This window comes from Rhinopithecus roxellana, chromosome 8, assembly GCF_007565055.1.
Source record: "Rhinopithecus roxellana isolate Shanxi Qingling chromosome 8, ASM756505v1, whole genome shotgun sequence".
In the NCBI taxonomy this organism is placed as follows: Eukaryota; Metazoa; Chordata; class Mammalia; order Primates; family Cercopithecidae; genus Rhinopithecus; species Rhinopithecus roxellana.
Window position 1 is genome coordinate 121,725,067 of NC_044556.1, and position 20,199 is coordinate 121,745,265.

Sequence of the window (20,199 nt, forward strand, 5' to 3'; positions counted from 1 at the left end):
ATGTTGACCACAGATGAAACCTCCTTCTCTGACCTGTCACTTGAAAAATCCCCTACCAGGTCTTCGGCAGAAGCTTCAGTGAATTGCTCCCCAGTGTATACTCTGTTATGTGACCAGATGGTTTTGACCCACTGCTTGGGGCAGGCAGCATATCTTCTGGACCACTGAAGATATGTTTCTCACAGATGGGACTATCTGCGGCTGTTGTCACAGGCAGTAGAGGAATTTACCAAGACAGTTGTAGGTAAAGAAAGGCAGGTTTGTTAAAGAAAGTATGAAAATATGTTGCAAGATTACAATGGGCAGCACAGCAGAGAAGGGGCTGTCTGCAAAGAGGCAGGGGCACAAGGGCAGTTTTATAGGGTTGTACTGGACAGGGTTATGTGCAGAACAAGGTCATTGTGTGGAATGAGGTCATCTCTCAGAACAATTATTTATTCTTCTTCCGCACCTGGAGCCCCTCCCCACCTGAGGCCCCTTCCTCATTTTTGCTTACTTATCAGGAATCCACATTCCCCCTATGTCAGAACAGCAATGACAAATCTTTGGCATTGGGGTAGAGGTCTCATCTTCCAACTGCTTCCTGCTGACCAGGGGTGTAGAGTTGACCCAACCTATGGTTGGTCTGTCAGGAGACCCTGTGAGCCATTGTCCTGGGTTGTAGGACCTAGGATATTGGATCATGCTAGAGGAAAGCATTCATTGGGGAGGGGGAGCATGTCTAGGCAAAACTGGCCTCCAGCTGAATGGGAGACTCCTAAAGGTAACAGACATCATTGAGGAGAGACCAATATCCTGCTCATAGCACCATTTGGAGGTGAAACTACTGAATTCTAGAAGATAAAATTTTGTTTCTTGAATCAGTTACCAAAAAGGCAAAGAAAAACCCTTTGTAGTGTGACTGTTTTTCCTTATTGGAAGCCCATTTAGATAACGTGGAAGTTACACTTGATGAAAAAGTGTTTGAATTTAATTAGACACAGCATAGGGATCCAATTTTAGAGAGACTATTATATCTTAATTACATATAATGTTCCTTTTATTAATTTCACAAATTTTCTCATGATTTACATAGACCATCTATGATGTGCCCAGACTTTCTGACTTGTCCTAAGCATCCCTGTTTCTTAAACAAGCAGTCATTTTACTTTAGGACAAGAATTTACCATAAAAATCCTTTCTCATGTAAAACCTTCATAACTTTCATTACCAGAAATAACTCTTTACCTTTATAACTTTCTTTATGTTTCTCTTATTTTCTGGTTCCATTTTACCTTGTTTTACATACAACAATTAACCTTTGAATTAGACAAAAGTTATTTTCCTTTTTTTAGGAGTTTGTGGTTTATACTGTGTGAGTTCTATGGAAGGGAAGCAAATGAGGAGGTTATTATTGTAGAAGTTGTTCCGTCAAGAGATTACTCAGTTAGCTTTCTTGCTAGGGCTTGTCTGAATAAGTATGGGCTATTTTAAACCCCTGAGATAAGACTATCTAGATTGAAGTTATTTGTTAAAGATTTAGATAGCTTTCCTAGGAGAAATGGGTCTATTAGAGGGAAAGATTAATTCAGAGGTTGGATAAATATTAAGCAGGCACCCATCTTGGAAAGTATGTTTTTGCCCCAAAGGGGTGTGTGGTATTTAGATATTACCAGGGCATGGAGGGAAAATGGTAATTGAGCCCTTACATAGTACAAAGGGGTGTGAATTTTTCTTTTGGAGGGAGAGGGTGCTACTTTTTTCCATTACCCAACAGGATTTGGAGGAGAGTTGCTTAGAGAAGGAGATTAGTACAAAGTCACTATAAGTCATTTAGCCAAAATAATAAGTCCAAAATTTTTAAAAGGCAAAAATCTTTACTCGCTGATAGAGGGGAGACTCAGCTTTCAAAACAGGCTGCAATAAAGACAGCATGAGGACAACTGGATCTGTCTCCTTTTTCTTCCCTCCTTTTTCTGTCATTCATTTAAAAGGCAAACAAAATTCTTTCATTTTTGTTTATATTACATGAAAATCTTGTTTAAAAGAGAAAGCCAATTTACATCTTTGTACTAGTGTTCTATTAATGTTAAATCCAATTATTAATAAAACCTTTAAACAAATCTGACCAATCTTTATTAGCTTGACCATAAGGTAAGATTTCCATAAGCCTCTTATAACCTTTTATCATTTTGTTAAACGGCAGATTAATTATCTAAGAAAACTATTATTCAGACACATGGGCCCAGATTCTGGACCTGCATTAGTGTGCTTTTATTTCAATTTTCAACCTATGGGAAAACTAAATACTTCCCTTCAAGTCTTTGCCAGTTTTTTAATACCCATAGAACTTTTTACAAGATCAGCTCTCCACAACTTACTTTTTAACTTGCTTAAACCTTCAGTTTTATTCCATTACTCCTGTAGGTTAGGCCAATCCTTAAAACCCTCTGAGCAAGACAAAAGTACATTCCCTTTAACAAAAGCCACATTTTCATGCCTTCTTATAACCTCCTACGAAAAACATATTTTACTTTCCTTCTATACTTTGCATGTAAACTGTTTCTCCAGCAGTCTCAAGTACCTGTTAACAATGTTAACTCTCAGCAACTGTTATTTTTGGTGAAAAACCTCATGAGTAATTTTTTTTTTTTTTTTTTTTTTTTGAGATGGAGTCTAGCTCTGTCGTCCATGCTGGAGTGCAATGGCGCGATCTCGGCTCACTGCAACCTCCGCCTCCCCTGGGTTCAAGCAGTTCTCCTGCCTCGGCACCCCTGCCCCCCCGCCACCAAGTAGCTGGGATTACAGGTGCCCACCACCATGCCCAGCTAATTTTTGTATTTTTAGTAGAGACAGAGTTTCACTGTGTTGGCCAGGCTGGTCTCGAGCTCCTGACCTCATGATCCACCCGCCTCAGCCTCCCAAAGTGCTGGGATTACAAGCATGAGCCACCGTGCTCTGCCCTGATGAGTAATTTTAATCATGTATAAGATTGCAGAGCTCAGGACAAGCTGCAGATTATGTCAGACTTTCCAGACTAACCAGGGAACCAGGCTAACTTCATATGTCCCCAGGCCTTATCTGGAATCTAATGGCTATAAAACAGACAAGTCAATTATTAAAAGTCACAGCAGCAGTTTATGGCCTTAAAGCATCTAATAACAGTATCTGAGTGCCTAATTTAGTTTAAATGTGTGAATTTGATGACATATTTTATTTGACTTTACCAATAATTTTTAAACTGTCTTTTTAAAAGATTATGTCACGTGACCTGAAAGGCATTAAAGTTTTATTTTTCTGACAGTATGTTTAAGTGCTTATTTTTCTTTAAGCCAATTGGAACTCTTTTATATAATCACATATAAATACACAGACAGAAATGGAGAATTAAGACAAAACTCCATCAATTGAGAAAGCAGGGGCTTTCTCTCTAAAACCAGTATCTGTATACATGCAGACAAAATATAAGCTTTAAGTTGATTTCTAACTACAGAGCTTTTAAAAGAACAATCTTTTAAAAATCTTTTATTGCCAGATTTCAGTCAGGACAAACGGCTAGTATTTCTGGCTTTTGAATATTTTACTAAAGGTAATTTATAACGTGATATTAGTAAGCCTTAACCAAGAAGAAGACTTCAACACAGACACATGAGCTGTCTCCAAAGAGATGGTCAGTGATTTACAAGATCTAGAATTGCCCCAAAGGTCATTCAGAGAAAAGAAAATTTCAAGACAGGAAATCAGAAGCTGTTGATGGAGGGAAAAGAATCAATAAAGGGCAAAAATACCACAAGTATTAAACCACAAAGGACTCACTTTGAAAGACAAGACTTGAACGCATTGTGATAGGGCAAAGCCTTAGCCACTGATCTACAGCACAAGGTGACTGCTGTTTTTTCCAGAAGGAGTTTAAAGCATTTTCAAGCTTGCAAAGGATTTTAACTGCTGAAGATAATTTTCTAAGACTAGCCATGTTATTATGCATCTTTCTTTCAATTTAACCTTTTTCTTTTATCGGTCTACCCAGTTCCAGTAGTGACCCAATCTAAAAGGCTGTTAACATCCAGATAGTAATTTTCTAGGTTTTTACCATATAAGCAAAAGATTATTTCCAAAAAGGGGTAGGGGAGACGTCTCCATGACAGACAGCTTTTGAACTCAAAAGGGAAATTTATAATTTTACTTGCTGCCTGTGGAGTTGCCCTTGGCTTTGTTTTGTTGGTAATGATGTTTGATTTGGAAGCCAGCCGGAGCAGAGACCCCCCACCCCAGCAGAAGGCTATCGGGGTGTCTGATGGGATTCTGTCCTGGGGGCCCTTCGAGCAGTCCCATTTCCATGGCCAAGCTTGTGGCTGAGGGAGCAAACTGTGTTAAGGCTTTTCCCCATTTGTCCCATTGGGACAGGTTGCCTTTCAGTGGCCTGGCCTTCTACGCTGATGGCAGTTACCTGGAGGATATTCTGAGGGCAACCTAGACAGGGCTGAGGGCTCATAGAGCAGCCAGCAGTTGAGCCTGCCTTTTGTCCTTGTGTTTTCTGTGTTTTTCTTTCCCCTTAGCTCTGTCCTTTTTATTCTGCTCTCAGTTATAAAAGACTGAGGAGGCTAATTTGAGAATTTCCTGCATAGGGGCCATGCTATTAATGTATTACACAAGAAAATTAGATGTGCCCTGTTTTCTCTGCACCTCTGAGCTCACTGTCTGTTCGACTTTTTTAAGTTTTAATTTCCAAGACTTGAACTCACTGCCAAGTCCACTGAAGAAGGAAAGCTCTTCGTGGGAGGGTTCAAGTTTAAAACTGACGAGCAGGTGCTGGAAGACCACTTCAGCACCTTCGGGCCTATCTCTGTGGTGGTTGTTGTCAAGGAGACTCAGCGGTCCAGGGTTTTGGTTTCATCACTATCACCAACCCAGAGCATGCCTCAGATGCCATGAGAGCCATGAACGGAGAGTCCCTGGATGGTCACCAGATCCGCGTGGATCATGCAGGCAAGTCTGCTGGGGAACCAGAGGAGGTGCTTTTGGGGCCCATAGGCGTGGTCGCAGCTACTCTAGAAGTGGTGGGAACCAGGACTATGGGAGTGGCAGGTATGACAGTTGACCTGAAGGATATAGATATGGATATGGACAGTCCAGACACTATAATGTCAGAAACCAGGGTGGTTATGACCGCTACTCAGAAGGAAATTACGGAGGCAATTATGACAAATGAAATGAGACATGTGCACATAATATACACAAGGAATAGCTCTTCTGATCCAGGATCATCCTTCCAAAAGGCTGTATTTATAAATGTTTTTGGAGCTGCATGGAAACATTTTATTTTATAGTATATTAACCTCTTGTTTTTAAATTGAGCTCCCAAGGTAGCTAGTTAAAGACCTTTTGGACAGCTCCATCTTTGTTTAAATTTTTTCCTCCTATTTAAAGCCAAATTATGAAACATTTGCAGGGTCTGAGTATTTTTCTTTTTACCAGTTTTTTAGTTTGAGCTCTCTGGATTATTGGATCTAGCAATAACTGGTCCTGGCATTTGACCAGACTGGTTTTTGAAAATTAATGTGTATCCAGGGACATTTTAAAAACCTGTACACAGTATTTATTGTGGTTAGGAAGCAATTTCCAAATGTACCTATAAGAAATCTGCATCAAGAACATGATTATCCAGGGATTTTCTTTAATTCAGATCACCAAACTGACTATATAGAAGAGTTGCTTTAAAATGTTTGCAAATGTCTTTTTTATAATACCAGAAGAAAAAAATGTTGTCTCATATAGTGCTTAGGATGTCCTTCACAGAGCTTATTAAAAAGATGAAACTGAAAAAAAAAAAAAAAAAAGAAAATTAGATGTTTCATTTTGAGAGTCCGAGAGTTAAATTTGTCTTAATGTTTTAGGATGTAGCCCAGAAGTGAGTCTGAAGAAATAGATGGGGTTTGTCCCATGTTGGGACTAGAAAATGATGAGCTGCTGGGGGGTAATGTCTGCTGGGGACACGAACCACACCTCCTTTAGGGACATCCTGCTGAGGAAAAGGGTTCTGCTCACATCACAAAGGGATACAAGTGCACTTTCTAAAGGGGCGTCCCACCCCCATTAGAACGGACCTTTCAGCACTGGTGCCTTAAGTTGGGTGATCAGCCCAGGTATGAGGAAAAAGGGTAAAGAGAGAGACAGAGTGCTGCCAGCCGTGGAGAAGGGACAAGAATGGGGAGACTCACTGCTCTGAGGTCACCTGATTTGGGAGCATCCAGAGCAGGATGTCTGGCTGTCTTCGTGGGAGAATTTAAGAGTGAAAAAGAGGGAGTCTGAGTTCCCCAAAACATGTGTGCCAATTGTGCCACACAAAGGGATTGGGGACTTTTAACCAGAAAGGATAGGAGACGGTCTTCCTCCCTTCTGGGCAAGGCAGCCAAAGTTGTTGACCCACTGGCCTTCAGGCTACACCAAGGTGTGGGCCTGGCCAGTTGCGATCAATTGCGAGGGATGCTAGGGTTCGTCTGCTGGAAGACAGGAAAGGAAAGCAAACTCTGAACTCTCACCTAATCAGGCAGTGGTGGTCAGATGTCTTTTCACAGGGACCTTCTGGTCTGCTGAGGAGTGGCCCCGGCTGGGGACCTTCAGCTGTCTCTGTGCTTGGATGCTGTCACCAAGAGGTTGGAGTTGGAGGACAGGAAAGGGAGAGAGTAGGGGAAGAGGTCCCCGAACAGTTCCTGTACGGGCCACCAAAACATCGTGGATGTGACTATCTTGGGCCGGGCTGGTGTTGCAGGTGATAAAGGAATTTACCAAGATAGTTGTAGGTAAAGAAAGGCAGATTTATTAGAGAAAATATGAAAATACATTGCAAGATTGCAACGGGCAGCACAGCAGAGAAGGGGCTGCCTGCAAAAAGGCAGGGGCTGGAGGGAAGTTTTATAGAGTTGTGCTAGAGGGGGCTGCATGCAGAGGTCATCTCTCGGAATAGTTGTTCATTGTTCTCCACCTGAGGCCCTTCTCCACCTGAGGCCCCTTCTTTATTGTCGCTTACTTATCAGGACTCCACAACATTCTCATATTCCTGAGGCAAGATTCTGTCCATGAAGAGAGGAAGGGATAAAGAAAATGCAATATATATACACAATGGAATGCTCTTCAGCCTTAAAAATTCATGAAATCATGTCATTACAGCAACATGTATGGATGAGGTAGGAAAAATGCCCCAGAGAATCCACACCAAAGTTTCCTCCTCAGCAGCTGTGCCCGTAGACAGAAGCTGTTTCTTCCCCGGGATGGTGCCCAGGTCCTCTTGAAGCTGCCATGGTGCCCCCTCAGGAGGGTTCTGAAGGAACTGGAGCTCTTCTCCTCACAGGCTGAGTAGTATTTCTTTGTATATAAGCACCACATTTTCTTTATCCACTCATCTGTCGATGGACACTTAGGCTGCTTCTATATGCTGTTGTGAATAATGCTGCAATAAACATGGGAGCACAGATGTCTCTTCCACATACTGATTTCATTTTATTTGGATAGATACCCAGTAGTGGAATGGTGGCAACATGGATGAACCTGGAGGACACTATGCTAAGTGGAATAAGCAAGACACAGAAAGACAAACATGATTTCAATCATGTATGGAATCTAAAAAAGTTTATCTCACAGAAGTAGAGAATAGAATAGTTGTTACCAGAGGCTGTGGAGGGGAAAGGGAATGGGGGCATAGGAAGCAATTGGTCAAAAAGTACAAAGCGACTGTTAGAAGAAGTTCTGGTGTTCTAGTCACAGTAAGGTGACAATGGTTAACAATATTGTATATTTCAAAAAAGCTAGAAGAAAGGATTTTGAATGTTCTCACCAGAAAGAAATGATAAACGTGGCTGGGCATGGTGGCTTACGCCTGTAATCCCAGCACTTTGGGAGGCTGAGGAGTGTGTATCAACTGAAGTCAGGAGTTCCAGATCAGCCTGGCCAACATGGCAAAACCCCAACTCTACTAAAAATACAAAATTAGCCGGGCATGGTGGCAGACGCCTATAATCCTACATGGTGGCAGGCGCCTGTAAGCTACTCGGGAGGCTGAGGCAGGAGAATCACTTGAACCCGGGAGGCAGAGGTTGCAGTGAGCCGAGATTGCACCATTGTACTCCAGCCTGAGAGACAGAGTAAGACTTCATCTAAAAAAAAAAAAAAAAAAAAAAAAAAAAGGCCAGCAAAGTCAAGAGTCAAAGGAGCAGGGCTGAAGTTGGGAGCTTTAAGAAAAAGGAGTTTTGGAACAGTTATCTTAGCAGAAAAATATGCATGGTAAATGGTAAACAAATGAGTGGCTGAGCAGCTATGAGGATTCAGGCTAGAACAGTGATTTTTAACTACTCCTTTAAATCAAGGACTGTCCTGCATGATACTTTGTCCTGCATGACACTTTGTGTAGAACAAACACACACTAAATATTGTTGAATTGATTCTAATTTTTTAAAGTTTTCTTTTGAATGAGAGGAAAAGACAAGAGAAAAAAAGAAAACAAGGAAAGTGAAAGCAAGAGAGTGTTTCAGTTTTCCCAGGGCATGGGAATCTCAGAAGCACTTTGCTTGCTTAATGACCTTTACCAAGTCACCTTTTCAATACTGGCTTCATTTCCTAGGCAGCAAAACAGGGGAAATAATCTCTGCCTCCTTATTTTCTTTCAAGAACATCATAAGCTCTTAGTAAAATAATATTTGCATACTCTTTTGGTTGCCTTATAGAGAAGAGAATATTTAATTTCCTCCTTTTTATAGTTTTGCTTCTCTTTTCTGGGCTGTTTATTATTATAGATTGGTTAGCAAGAGTTTGGCCTGTTGACATTGATTTTAAGACAATAGAAGGGGAAATAAGAATATGAGCAATGAATATTTGTGACAAAAATAAAATGGAGAAATGAAAGGAGAGGATGTTTGATTACTTTCAACCTTACCAGTCAATATCATTGTCTTTAATATCTCTTGGAGTTTCATGCAATTATTCTATCTCATCAGTACACTTGAAGTTGCATTTTAATTTCATGATTGATTTCTGGGAGACAGTTTCTCTTTGTATTTTACTCATAAAGTATAAATAAGCAAAATGATTATTTTTAAAAGTTAACCAAACAATAGCTTTCTAAATATCATCCATGGTTTGCCAAGTCACCCATCCAAGTTTCCCTATGCTGAGGTAGATCACATGTCTATTTTTGATCATTAATAATAAGCTACCCCTTTTCTCCTCAGCCAAGGCTGGAGGCCAAGATCAGCCCTCAGGGATCATCATCAGGACTGCCATGAGCTGAGCTGCCTTGTTTTCCTGCCGCAAACATGTGAAAAGAAAGAAAAAAGAAATAATAATAATAATAATAAAGCAGTTTTCCTTCTGGCTCTGGGTTTGTTGTTATTTTGTATAAGACCAATCCCTCCCCGCTTTTAAAGGGAATTATTTAACCAAAAAACTCCCTAGCATCTTTTCTGTGACTCTGAATTCATAATGTTGGTTATAATGTATGCTTTAATGTTAGGAAGGTCCAAGTCTGAAATATGGATTATAAAATTAACTGTAGAAAATCTGGCCGCAGCCCCAGGGATAGCCACTGTGTTAGTCTGTTCTCACATTGCTGTAAAGAACTACCTGAGACTGAGTAATTTATAAAGAAAAGAGGTTTAATTGGCTCATGGTTCCACAGGCTGTACAAAAAGCATGGCTGGAGGGTCTCAGGAAATTTACAATCATGGCAGAAGGGCAAAGGGAAAGCAAGCATGTCTTCAGGAGGAAAAGAATGAAGTGGGGAATGCCACACACTTTTAAACCATTGGATCCTGTGAGAACCCACTGCCATGAGAACACCAAAGGGAAAACTGCTCTTAAGAGCCAGTCACCTCCCACCAGGTCCCTCCCCCAGCACTGGGCATTACATTTCAACATGGGATTTGAAAGGGACACAGAGCCAAACTGTATCAGCCACTCTTACGTAGTAATTTTAAATAAAACTTTTTGGCAATTGCTGTGCCATCATTTTTTCCCTAATCCTTTATAAATAGAGCAATAGTTAATTGTCCAACTATTTTTAAAATGTCACGATAGAAAATTTTAAAATGTACTTGGGTTTAGAATCATGTTTCTAACAATTTGGGGTTGGGGGGGCACGGGGAGACTGGATCTTACTCCATCACCTAGGTTGGAGTGCAGTGGCGTGATCATGGCTCACTGTAGCCTCGGACCCCTGGGCTCAAGGCATCCTCCCATCTCAGCCTCCTGAGCAGCTGTGACTACAGGCATGTGCTTCTTGAAGAATTGCTCTTGACAGAGAACTTTTATGTTTTGGTACCTATTAACTGCAATGTAGTATTAGGAGGATACTCTTGAATATAAATGTCAGAGTTTACATTTTTGAAATTTTATTTTTTAAAATGGGTGCACAAGTATTTGGAGTCTGCATTAGATTTCAGGGTTCCGGCCTGACACAGGGCCCCAGAGGTGCAGCTGAGTCAGCGTCAGCACCCATGTGCATAGCGACATTTCCCCATCTGCTCTGTGGTTGCTGTTGCCATATGCCCTTGATTTTCCTGGCTTCTCTTAATTTTAGTTATTGTAAATTTTTTGGTTCCATAATTTACGTTGAAAAATAGATTATAATTCTCTGGTGAATTTCTATATCTTTTTGTCTATTTTCTTGAACATTTCAGTCAGTCCTTGTTTGCTAATCTAATACACGGATTACCTATGGGTTACTTTCTATTGTCTATTTTTTCTTGGCTTTTGATCATATGACTCTGTCTTTTAGCATGCCTAATACGTTTGGATATTTCTTCAGTATTAAATACTGAATATAAAATGAGTATAAAATAATTCAGCATTAGTTTGAGTATTTGGCATTGCAGATTCCCTTTATTAGAGTTGAGAATGTTTTTATGTTTTCAATTTTTACTCTTTTATAAGCAAGGAGATTCTACATCCTCTGCTGACATTCATTTGAAACATTAAAACAAAATCCATGAAAAGTTGGTCTCGGAGTCATAGTTATACTTCACTGAATTAAAATGACATCACAAATCACAAGGGCTCCATTATAGTTCCTTGCCAGAGGTGCTATAGTCGCAAGTGGTATATAAGCAGTTATTTAGAAGGAATGGAATGATGTCAGCAAAATACCTTAAATAGATACATTTCAGATTTTCTTCACATGATGAAAAGTTGAAGTGAAACAATAAGTCTTTTGCTAACAAGATTGAAAAGAAAAAAACAGTCAAATTTTCCCTAAGAACCAAACTGGCCTTTCTAATTTGTTCTTCACATGATTACAGAGTCAAAGTAGAACCCAAAGTATGAGAATATAATGTCTTATGATCATGAAGAATCATTCGTGGAACCTCTATTGTGTGAGAGGAATTGTGTAATGTGATGGGTCCTCAGATATTTTGTTGTTGTTGTTGTTTTGAGGCGGAGTCTTGTTCTCTTGCTCAGGCTGGAGTGCAGTGGCATGATCTTGGCTCACTGCAACCTCTGCCTTCCAGGTTCAAGTGATTCTGTTGCCTCAGTCTCTCAAGTAGCTGAGACTACAGGCATGAACTATCACACCCAGCTAATTTTTGTATTTTAAGTAGAGATGGGGTTTCACTATGTTGGCCTGGCTGCTCTTAAACTCCTGATCTCAAGTGATCTGCCTGCCTCAGCCTCCCAAAGTGTTAGGATTACACCATGCCCAGCCAGGTCCTCAGGTTATTTAAAGGTGTATGTCTACTGTCTGAACCCTGGAGCCTGGGTGGTGAGCCACGGCTATGGTGCCCAGCCAAGAAGCAGGTGTCCCTGAGAACTTACCAAGAAAAAGTTTCATTGCTCAAATGCAGTAGGCAAAGAGCCAGAAAATTAGCTTAGAAGGAGCTTAAAGACAGGTGGTAGTTGCAAATCTCTAGAGCTCTCCTGCGGCCATCCAGGAGTGCCCTGCATATAAGTCCTAATAAACTCATCTACTTGTCGAGCTAGACGTCTGAGTCATTCTTTGTTCTCTGGGCACCTTCCTAATTTGAATGGGGAGCAGGGTGGCGGGGCTTATACTCCCAAGTTTTTCTCATAACAGGCTCTGTGCATAATTTTTTTTTTTTTTTTTTTTTGAGACAGAGTCTGGCTCTGTCACCCAGGCTGGAGTGCAGTGGCCGGATCTCAGCTCACTGCAAGCTCCGCCTCCCGGGTCTACGCCATTCTCCTGCCTCAGCCTCCCGAGTAGCTGGGACTACAGGCGCCTGCCACCTCGCCTGGCTAGTTTTTTGTATTTTTTTAGTAGAGACGGGGTTTCACCGTGTTAGCCAGGCTGGTCTCGACCTCCTGACCTCGTGATCCGCCCGTCTCGGCCTCCCAAAGTGCTGGGATTATAGGCTTGAGCCACCGCGCCCGGCCTCTGTGCATAATTAACACATAAATGTACCAAGAACCCTTTTGGCAATCTGGTGAAATTAATGGACCACTTAGAATGTTTCCAGATATATCAAAATAAAACACACAGAATTATAGAGTAACCCTGTGATATTGAAATAATGTTATCACACATTTTAAAGGTAAAATTTGTGAAATATTAATATCTATCCTTTTATTAAATAACAAAATCTAATGGCAGACCTAATTTTTGTCATAATTTTGAATTAATAATGAGCATAAACTATTTCAAGACAGTTGGGATTGTAATGTAGGACAATCTTAGTGATTTGGTAACAAAATCGCAGGTACAGCTAGTACTACTGAGGGTTTTGATTTTTTGAGGAGGGCAACATTTATAATAAAAGAAATGCTGACTTAATGGAAATAAAGATGTCATTTGTTCCCCATCCAAGTTCACAGACCTTCTGAATTCTCTCCATGGTTCCTCAAGCCTCCCTAGGTTTGGAATTCCTACTTTAAGTATTTCATCCTTTTCCACAAGGTGTGGACAACTTTGAGAATACTGGGAGGTTCTGAGCAAAGAACAATGAATTCCTCACCTGTAGGGCCCAGGCATGAAAGATCTTACTTGTTGGCAGGGTTGCACTTCCTGACTAGAATACAGGTGTTCTGCTTGCTAGTCTGTGTATAGCCCTGCCTTGCCCAGTACCCTTGTACCATTGAGAACCTTGGAGTTGGACTGACAATCAAAAATCATCTGGTACAATCAACATATCCTTCCATGAAAAAAATGGTTGAGCTTTTACCGTGAGGCAGGCCCTGAACTATACATGTAACCGCACCTGACTGTCATAGCAACTCCATGAGGTAGAAGTTATTCTTCCCAGTTTACATAGACTCATTTGTTCATTCAGAAAGAAAAACATATTAGTTATCTATTGTGTATCCATTACTAAGATAGGTGTGTGGTTTAAAATTCAAACATAGGCCAGTCACGATGGCTCACGCCTGTAATCCTAGCGCTTTGAGAGGTTGAGGTGGGCAGATCGCCTGAGCCCAAGAGTTCGAGACCAGCGTGGGCAACATGGTGAAACCCCATCTTTCCAAAAAAAAAAAAAAATCCTTAAAACCACAAAAATTAGCCAGGCATGGTGGCAAGCGTCTGTAGTCCTGGCTACTCAGGAGGCTGCGGTAGAAGGATCACCGGAGCCTGGGAGGTCAAGGTTACAAGTGAGCTGAGGCCACACCACTGCACTCCAGCCTGGCTGATAGAGTGAGAGCCTATTTCAATAATAATAATAATAATAATAGTAATAATAATAAAGAATAAAATACAGACATAGTTGCTGTCCTAATAGACTTTATATTCTAGTAGGAAAGACAGACAAAAATATATAAATTATCTAATTACAAATTGTGATAAGTCTTTTAAAAAGAACAAACAAGCTGTTGAGACTGAGACTCATGGGGGACCTATTTAAAGGAATAGGATTGTGAAGGGAGATATCTCTGAGGAAGTAACATTTACGCTGAAAGTAGAAGTATGAAAATAAACCAATAATGCAAAAAGCAAGAGTGTCCCAGGCAGAAAGGACAGCAAGAGCAAAAGCTGTTAGGCAGGAAAGATTTTGGCATTTTTAAAAAGTACTGTTTTTTAAAGTGTAGTAAAAAACATCACAAACAATTTACCATCTTAAGCCAGGCACAGTGGTACACACCTGTAATCCCAGCACTTTGGGAGGCAGAGGAGAGATGATCACTTGAGGCCAGGAGTTCAAGACCAGCCTGGCCAACATGGTGAAACCCCGTCTCTAGCAAAACAATACAAAAAATTAGCTGGGCGTGGTGGCACACCCCTGTAATCCCAGCTACTTGGGAGGCTGAAGCACAAGAATCTCTTGAATCCAGGAGGTGGAGGTTTCGGTGAGCCAAGATTGCACCACTGCACTCCAGCCTGGGCAACAGATTGAGACTCCATCTCAAACAAAACAAAACAAAACAAAACCCAATTTACCATCTTAACCATTTTTAAGTGTACGGTTCAGTGGTGTTAACTACATTCACATTGTTGTGCAATAGATGTCTAGAACTTCCTCATCTTACAGTACTGAAATCTATACCTATTGAAAAACAACTCCTCATTCCTGGTCCCCGAGCCCTTGGCAACTACAATTCTACTTTCTGCTTCTATCATTTGACTACTTTAGATACCTCATGTAAGTGGAATCATTCAGTATTTATCTTTTCTGTGACTGGTTTATGTCACTTAGCATAATGTTCTCAAGGTTTATCCATATTGTATCATGTGACAGGATTTCTCTCTTTTTCAGGCAGAATAATATTCCACTGCACATATACACCACATTGTTTATCCATTCATCCATCCATGGACATTTGGGTTGCTTCCAACTCTTGGCTATTGTGAATAATGCTGCAGTGAACATGGGTATGCGAATATCTATTCAAGAGTCTGCTTGAAATTATTTTGAATATATACCCAGTGGTGGGTTTGCCAGATCATGTGGTTATTCTCTTTTTACATTTTGAGGAACTTCCATACTGTTTTCCACAGTGACTGCACTGTTTTATATTCCTACCAATAGTTCACAGGGTTCCAGTTTTTCCACATCCTCAATACTTGTTTTCTGTTTTCTTTTTTTTTCTTTTTTTTTTTTTTTGAGACGGAGTCTCGCTCTGTGCCCAGGCTGGAGTGCAGTGGCCGGATCTCAGCTCACTGCAAGCTCCGCCTCCCGGGTTCACGCCATTCTCCCGCCTCAGCCTCCCGAGTAGCTGGGACTACAGACGCCCGCCACCTCGCCCGGCTAGTTTTTTGTATTTTTTAGTAGAGACGGGGTTTCACAGTGTTAGCCAGGATGGTCTCGATCTCCTGACCTCGTGATCCGCCCGTCTCGGACTCCCAAAGTGCTGGGATTACAGGCTTGAGCCACCGCGCCCAGCTTCTGTTTTCTTTTTTGTTTGTTTGCTTGTTTTGCCATCCTAATGGATGTGAGATGCTATCTGTTTTTTTTTAATTTGCATTCCTTTAATGATTAGTGACGTTGAACACCTTCTCACATGCTGTTGGCCATTTGTTTATCTTCTTTGGAGAAATTTCAAGTCCTTTGCCCTTTTTAAAAATTTGCTACTGTTGTTGTTGTTGCTTGTGTTTGTGTAGTCTAGAGATTAACACTTTATCAGATATATGATTTGTAAGTATTTTCTTCCATCACATAGGTTGCCTTTTCACTCTCTGATTGTTTCTTTTGGTGCACAGGAGATTTTAAGTTTAATGTAGACCCATTTGTCTATTTTTGCTTTTGTTACCTATGCTTTTGGTGTCATAGCCAAAAAGTTACTACCAAATCTAATGTTTTGAAGCTTTCCCCCTAAGTTTTCCTCTAGAAGTTTTACAGTGTTATCCATTTTTAGTTTTTGTATATGGTGTAGGGTAAGGGTCCAACTTCATTCTTTTGCATATAGATATCCAATTTTCCCAGCACCAAGGGAATTGGCATTTTTGAGAAGGAAGGGGCAGGTTAGTGTGTCTGGAGCTTGGTGAACAAAGAGAATGATGGAAGATAAGATTGGATCATGAAAGGGTATGCTAAGATTCTAGATTTCTTTCTCAATGCATTGGGAAGCCACTGGAGAGTGACATGGACAGATTTATACTTTTAAATGATCATTGTGTTCCTCAAAAACTTAAACATAAAATTACCACGTGATCCGGCAGTTCTACTCCTATATATTCTAAATAACTAAAAACACATTTTTCACACAAATTCTTGTACACTAATGTTCAGAGCAAGATTATTCATAATAGCCAAATACTGGAAACAACCCAAACTCCCTCCATGAATAAATAGATATACCACATTTATCTACACAATGGAATATTATCAGTCATAAAATGGAATATATATATATATACTGTTATACGCTGTGACAAAGATGAACCTTGAAAACAGTATACTAAGTGGAAGAAGTCAGACACAAAAGACCACATAATATAAAATTCTATTTATGTCAAGCATCCAGAATAGGCACATCTATTAAAGACAGAAAATAGGTAAGTGGTTTTGAGGGGAAGGAGGGGAAAATAGGACTCATTGCTAAGAGTAGGGATGATGGAAATGTTCTCGAATTAGACAGTGGTAATGATTGCACAGCATTGTGAATGTACTAAAAAACACGGAAGTGTATACCTTTTACTTTTTTATGTTTTGAGACAGGGTCTCACTCTGTCACCCAGGCTGTAGTGTAGTGGTACAATCACAGCTCACTGCAGTTTTGACCCACTCCCACTCCCAACCCTGCCAGCCCCAGGCTCTAGTGATTCTCCCACCTCAACCTCCCAAGTAGCTGGGATCATATGCATACACCATCATGCCCTGCTAATTTTTAAATTGTTTTGTAGAGACAGGGTCTCCCTATGTTGCCCAGGCTGGTCTTGAACTCCTGGCTTCAAGCGATCCTCCTGCTTCAGACTCCCAAAGTTCTGGGATTACAGGTGTGAGCCACCATGCCTGCCCAGTGTACACTATTAAATGGTAAATTTTATGTGAGGTGTATCTCAGTTCAAAAATACCCTGTTTTAAAATCAGCCCAGCATGGGGGCTCATGTCGAGATCATTCTGATTCCAAATCCCAAGTTTAACTTCTGTGCTATATAGTTTCTAGCTAAGGGTTCCCTCTTCTGTCAGCTCTCTTCAGAAATATACTATATTCTCTGAGGACATTTGTCTTTTGAGTCTTCAAACACCAGAGCTTACATGATGAACTGTTTAAAATGTTTTAAAAATTAAAAAAATGGAAAACATCAGAACTGCTGCTTGGATGAAATTCTGACATATTTGGAAAATTTTTTCTATGTCAGTAATGAGGATGAAGATATACTATTTAAAGATGAGATGAATTAAGAACAGTAAAAAGTTTTGGCACCATAATTTGTGATTCTTCTTAGGAAAAGGTAATTCTTGCAGCCCCATGGCAAGAAAACAGTTTTAGTTTTAGAGAAGTATTATATACTATAACTTTTTTTGTTGGACTAAAGGGAAGTTTGTTCTTCTGGTTTATTTGAGGACTCTGGATCTGAACATTAAAAAATACTCTGGGTGGAGTACTCAAGTGAATTTTATTTATTAAATGCTGTTTCAAAATCCGTTCCCTTAGTGGTGAAAAAATATTGTTATGGGCTGAGGACAGAGATCATCTATAAAAATGGGATACATGAAATGGTCATGGGTTAGGCACCCAAGTGCTACAGTATAGGAGAAAAACAAAATGTTTTTCAAGTTTTTCCTTTCCTGCAAAGAAACTGAAGTTTGGAATAAAATTAGGAAGAAAACAGTCTAATAGCTTACCCTTGTGGTTTTTCCCAGTATCCAGGCTATAGAAAACAAAGACAGTCAAAAGGAGGCCTTGTGAGCCCCCTCATATAGGGGTCAAATGTATTCAAGCACAGCCTGTTAACCTTGGCATCATTCCTTCATCTCCCCAGACTTCCAGCTTTCAAAATGTTATTGCCTACTGGCCCCAAAGGCAAACAACTTGCCATGTATAATATGCCCTATATTAATGCCTTGCAGTCCATGCATATGAGGAAACCAATCCATCAACAGATATCCTTAGTGACAGAGTAGGAAACTACTGCGCAAAGAAAATCCTGGGAATCAAATATAATACCCAGAGGCAGTCATGGCTAAATTCGCTCAGTCATGTATAACTTTTTTTCACTTATTTTTAATCAATTGGAATTTTGCCTGAATTACATATGTATAGGTATATATATATATTTACATATATATTTTAGAAAGCAGTGTGTAATCATCTATGTTGAAACTAATTTGTTAATCTTGTACAAGGCTGGCACATTCTCCCAAAGGGATTCTCTGCCAATGTGAAAATTAGCTCTGTAGCTCTGAACCTCCTTCCCATGGATTCAGAGTAATGTATGAGAAAAATTCTTGGCCAATCACAAATGCTATACAAACTAAAAAATACTATTATGCACTGGGCATGGTGGCTTACACCTGTAATCCTAGCACTTTGAGAGACTGAGTTGGGAGCATCCCTTGAAGCCAGGAGTTTGAGAACAGCCTGGGCAACATAGAGAGACCCTGTCTCTACAAAAATATATATATTTTTAAACTAGCCAGGCATGGAGGCTCGTACCTGTAGTCCCAGCTATTTGGGAGACTGAGGTGGAAGGCTCGCTTGAGCCCAGGAAGTCGAGGCTGCAGTAAGCTGTGATTGCACCACTGCACTCCAGCCTAGGTGATAGAGTGAGACCCTGTCTTAAACAAATAAATAAATAAGTAGCTATTATCATCAACCCAATCTTAGGAATCCAGTATCAGCTTGATAGTCACTTTTCAGGTCAACAATACCATCAAGAAAAGTGTTGACACTCAGCTAATAAAATGGTATAATGTTATCCTAGGATGTTATGAAGTCTGCCTTCTATTATCCCAAGACGCAGGAGAACATTCATTTTTAAACTTCTCAAATGTGGAAAACAAACCCATTGGCTAAGATGATTTCCAATTTGAAATAATTTCCAGCATTGTATGAGCCACTCCCTGTACACCAAAGAGACATTCCCTTTACTCAATTTTATATCCCACTCGTGAAACATTTTCATGTCTTGGACCTACCAACTCCAACTGGATACCACTGGCAGGAAGTGAGAAGGGTATGAGCCCTGGGCTAGGCACAGCAGGGTGGGGAGACTGGCTTTTAGTTCTGGCTCTGGTTTTTACTGGAGTGATAACCTCTAAATTCTTTTCAAGTAACAGTTCTACAAATAATACCCCTTTCTCCTTCCCCGTTTCTTTCTACAGACTATTTATTCAGTCATCCAGAGGCCAATGTAGGAGTCATTTATGAGCCCCTCAGTCTTTTATTCCTCCTATTCAATCAGTCATCGAGCGCCTCAGTCTTTCCTGAGAACATCTCTCAGATCAGGTCTTTCTGTCATGACCCTGCTTCTCTGTTATTTCCTGTGGCCCAACAGGCTGAAGCTAAATATGTGGAATAGAAGACTCCTCAAAACCTGCCCTTTACCTCAGCCTCTAGTTGTATCTTCTGCTGCTTTCTTCCCACTGTGACCTTTGCCCCAACCGCACATTCTCTCTCTCTCTCTCTCTCTCTTTCTCTCTCCTGTTTATGTTCTGTATTAGTTTCCTATCACTACTGTAACAAATTACCAAAAACTAGTGCCATACGCAATACAAATTTATTATCTTACAGTTGGATCAGTCAGAAGTCTGACAAATCTCAATAAATTAAAATCAAGGTGTCAACAGGGCCGTATTTCTTCTGGAGGCTCTACAGGAGAAACCATTTCTTTTCCTTTTCCAGGTTCTAGAGGCCACCCCCTTTCCTTGGTTTATGGCTGCCTTCCTTCAAAGCCAGAAACATTGGGCCAAGCCCTTCTGTCTCTCCCTCTTCCACTTTAAAGGACCCTGTGGCCCAGCCTGGCCAACATGGTGAGACCTCGTCTCTACTAAAAATACAAAAATTAGCTGGGCGTGTGGACGCCTGTAATCCCCAGCTACTCAGGAGGCTGAGGCAGGAGAATTGCTTGAACCTGGGAGGCAGAGGTTGCAGTGAGCCAAGATTGTGCCACTGCACTCCAGACTGGGCAACAGAGTAAGACTCCATCTCAAAAAAAAAAAGAAAATGAAAAAGGACCCTTGTGATTACATTGAGCTCAGTTAGATAGTCTTGCTACTTCAGCTGATTAGCATCCCTAATTGCATCTACAACCTTAATTCTCCTTTGCCTTGTAACCTGCTACCTCCACAGTTTCAGTTCTGGGGATTAGGAGGTAGACATTTTTGGGGGAGCATTATTTTGCCTCTC

The 20,199-nt window shown here is 40.6% G+C and overlaps 1 non-coding gene and 1 pseudogene across 1 annotated transcript; both read left to right on the plus strand.

Annotated features, from left to right (window-relative positions):
• Positions 1-20,199, plus strand: part of LOC115892016 — a 23,274-nt pseudogene continuing 3,075 nt past the window's right edge.
• LOC104668554 lies at positions 9,183-9,288 on the plus strand. The gene has a single exon (XR_004059165.1).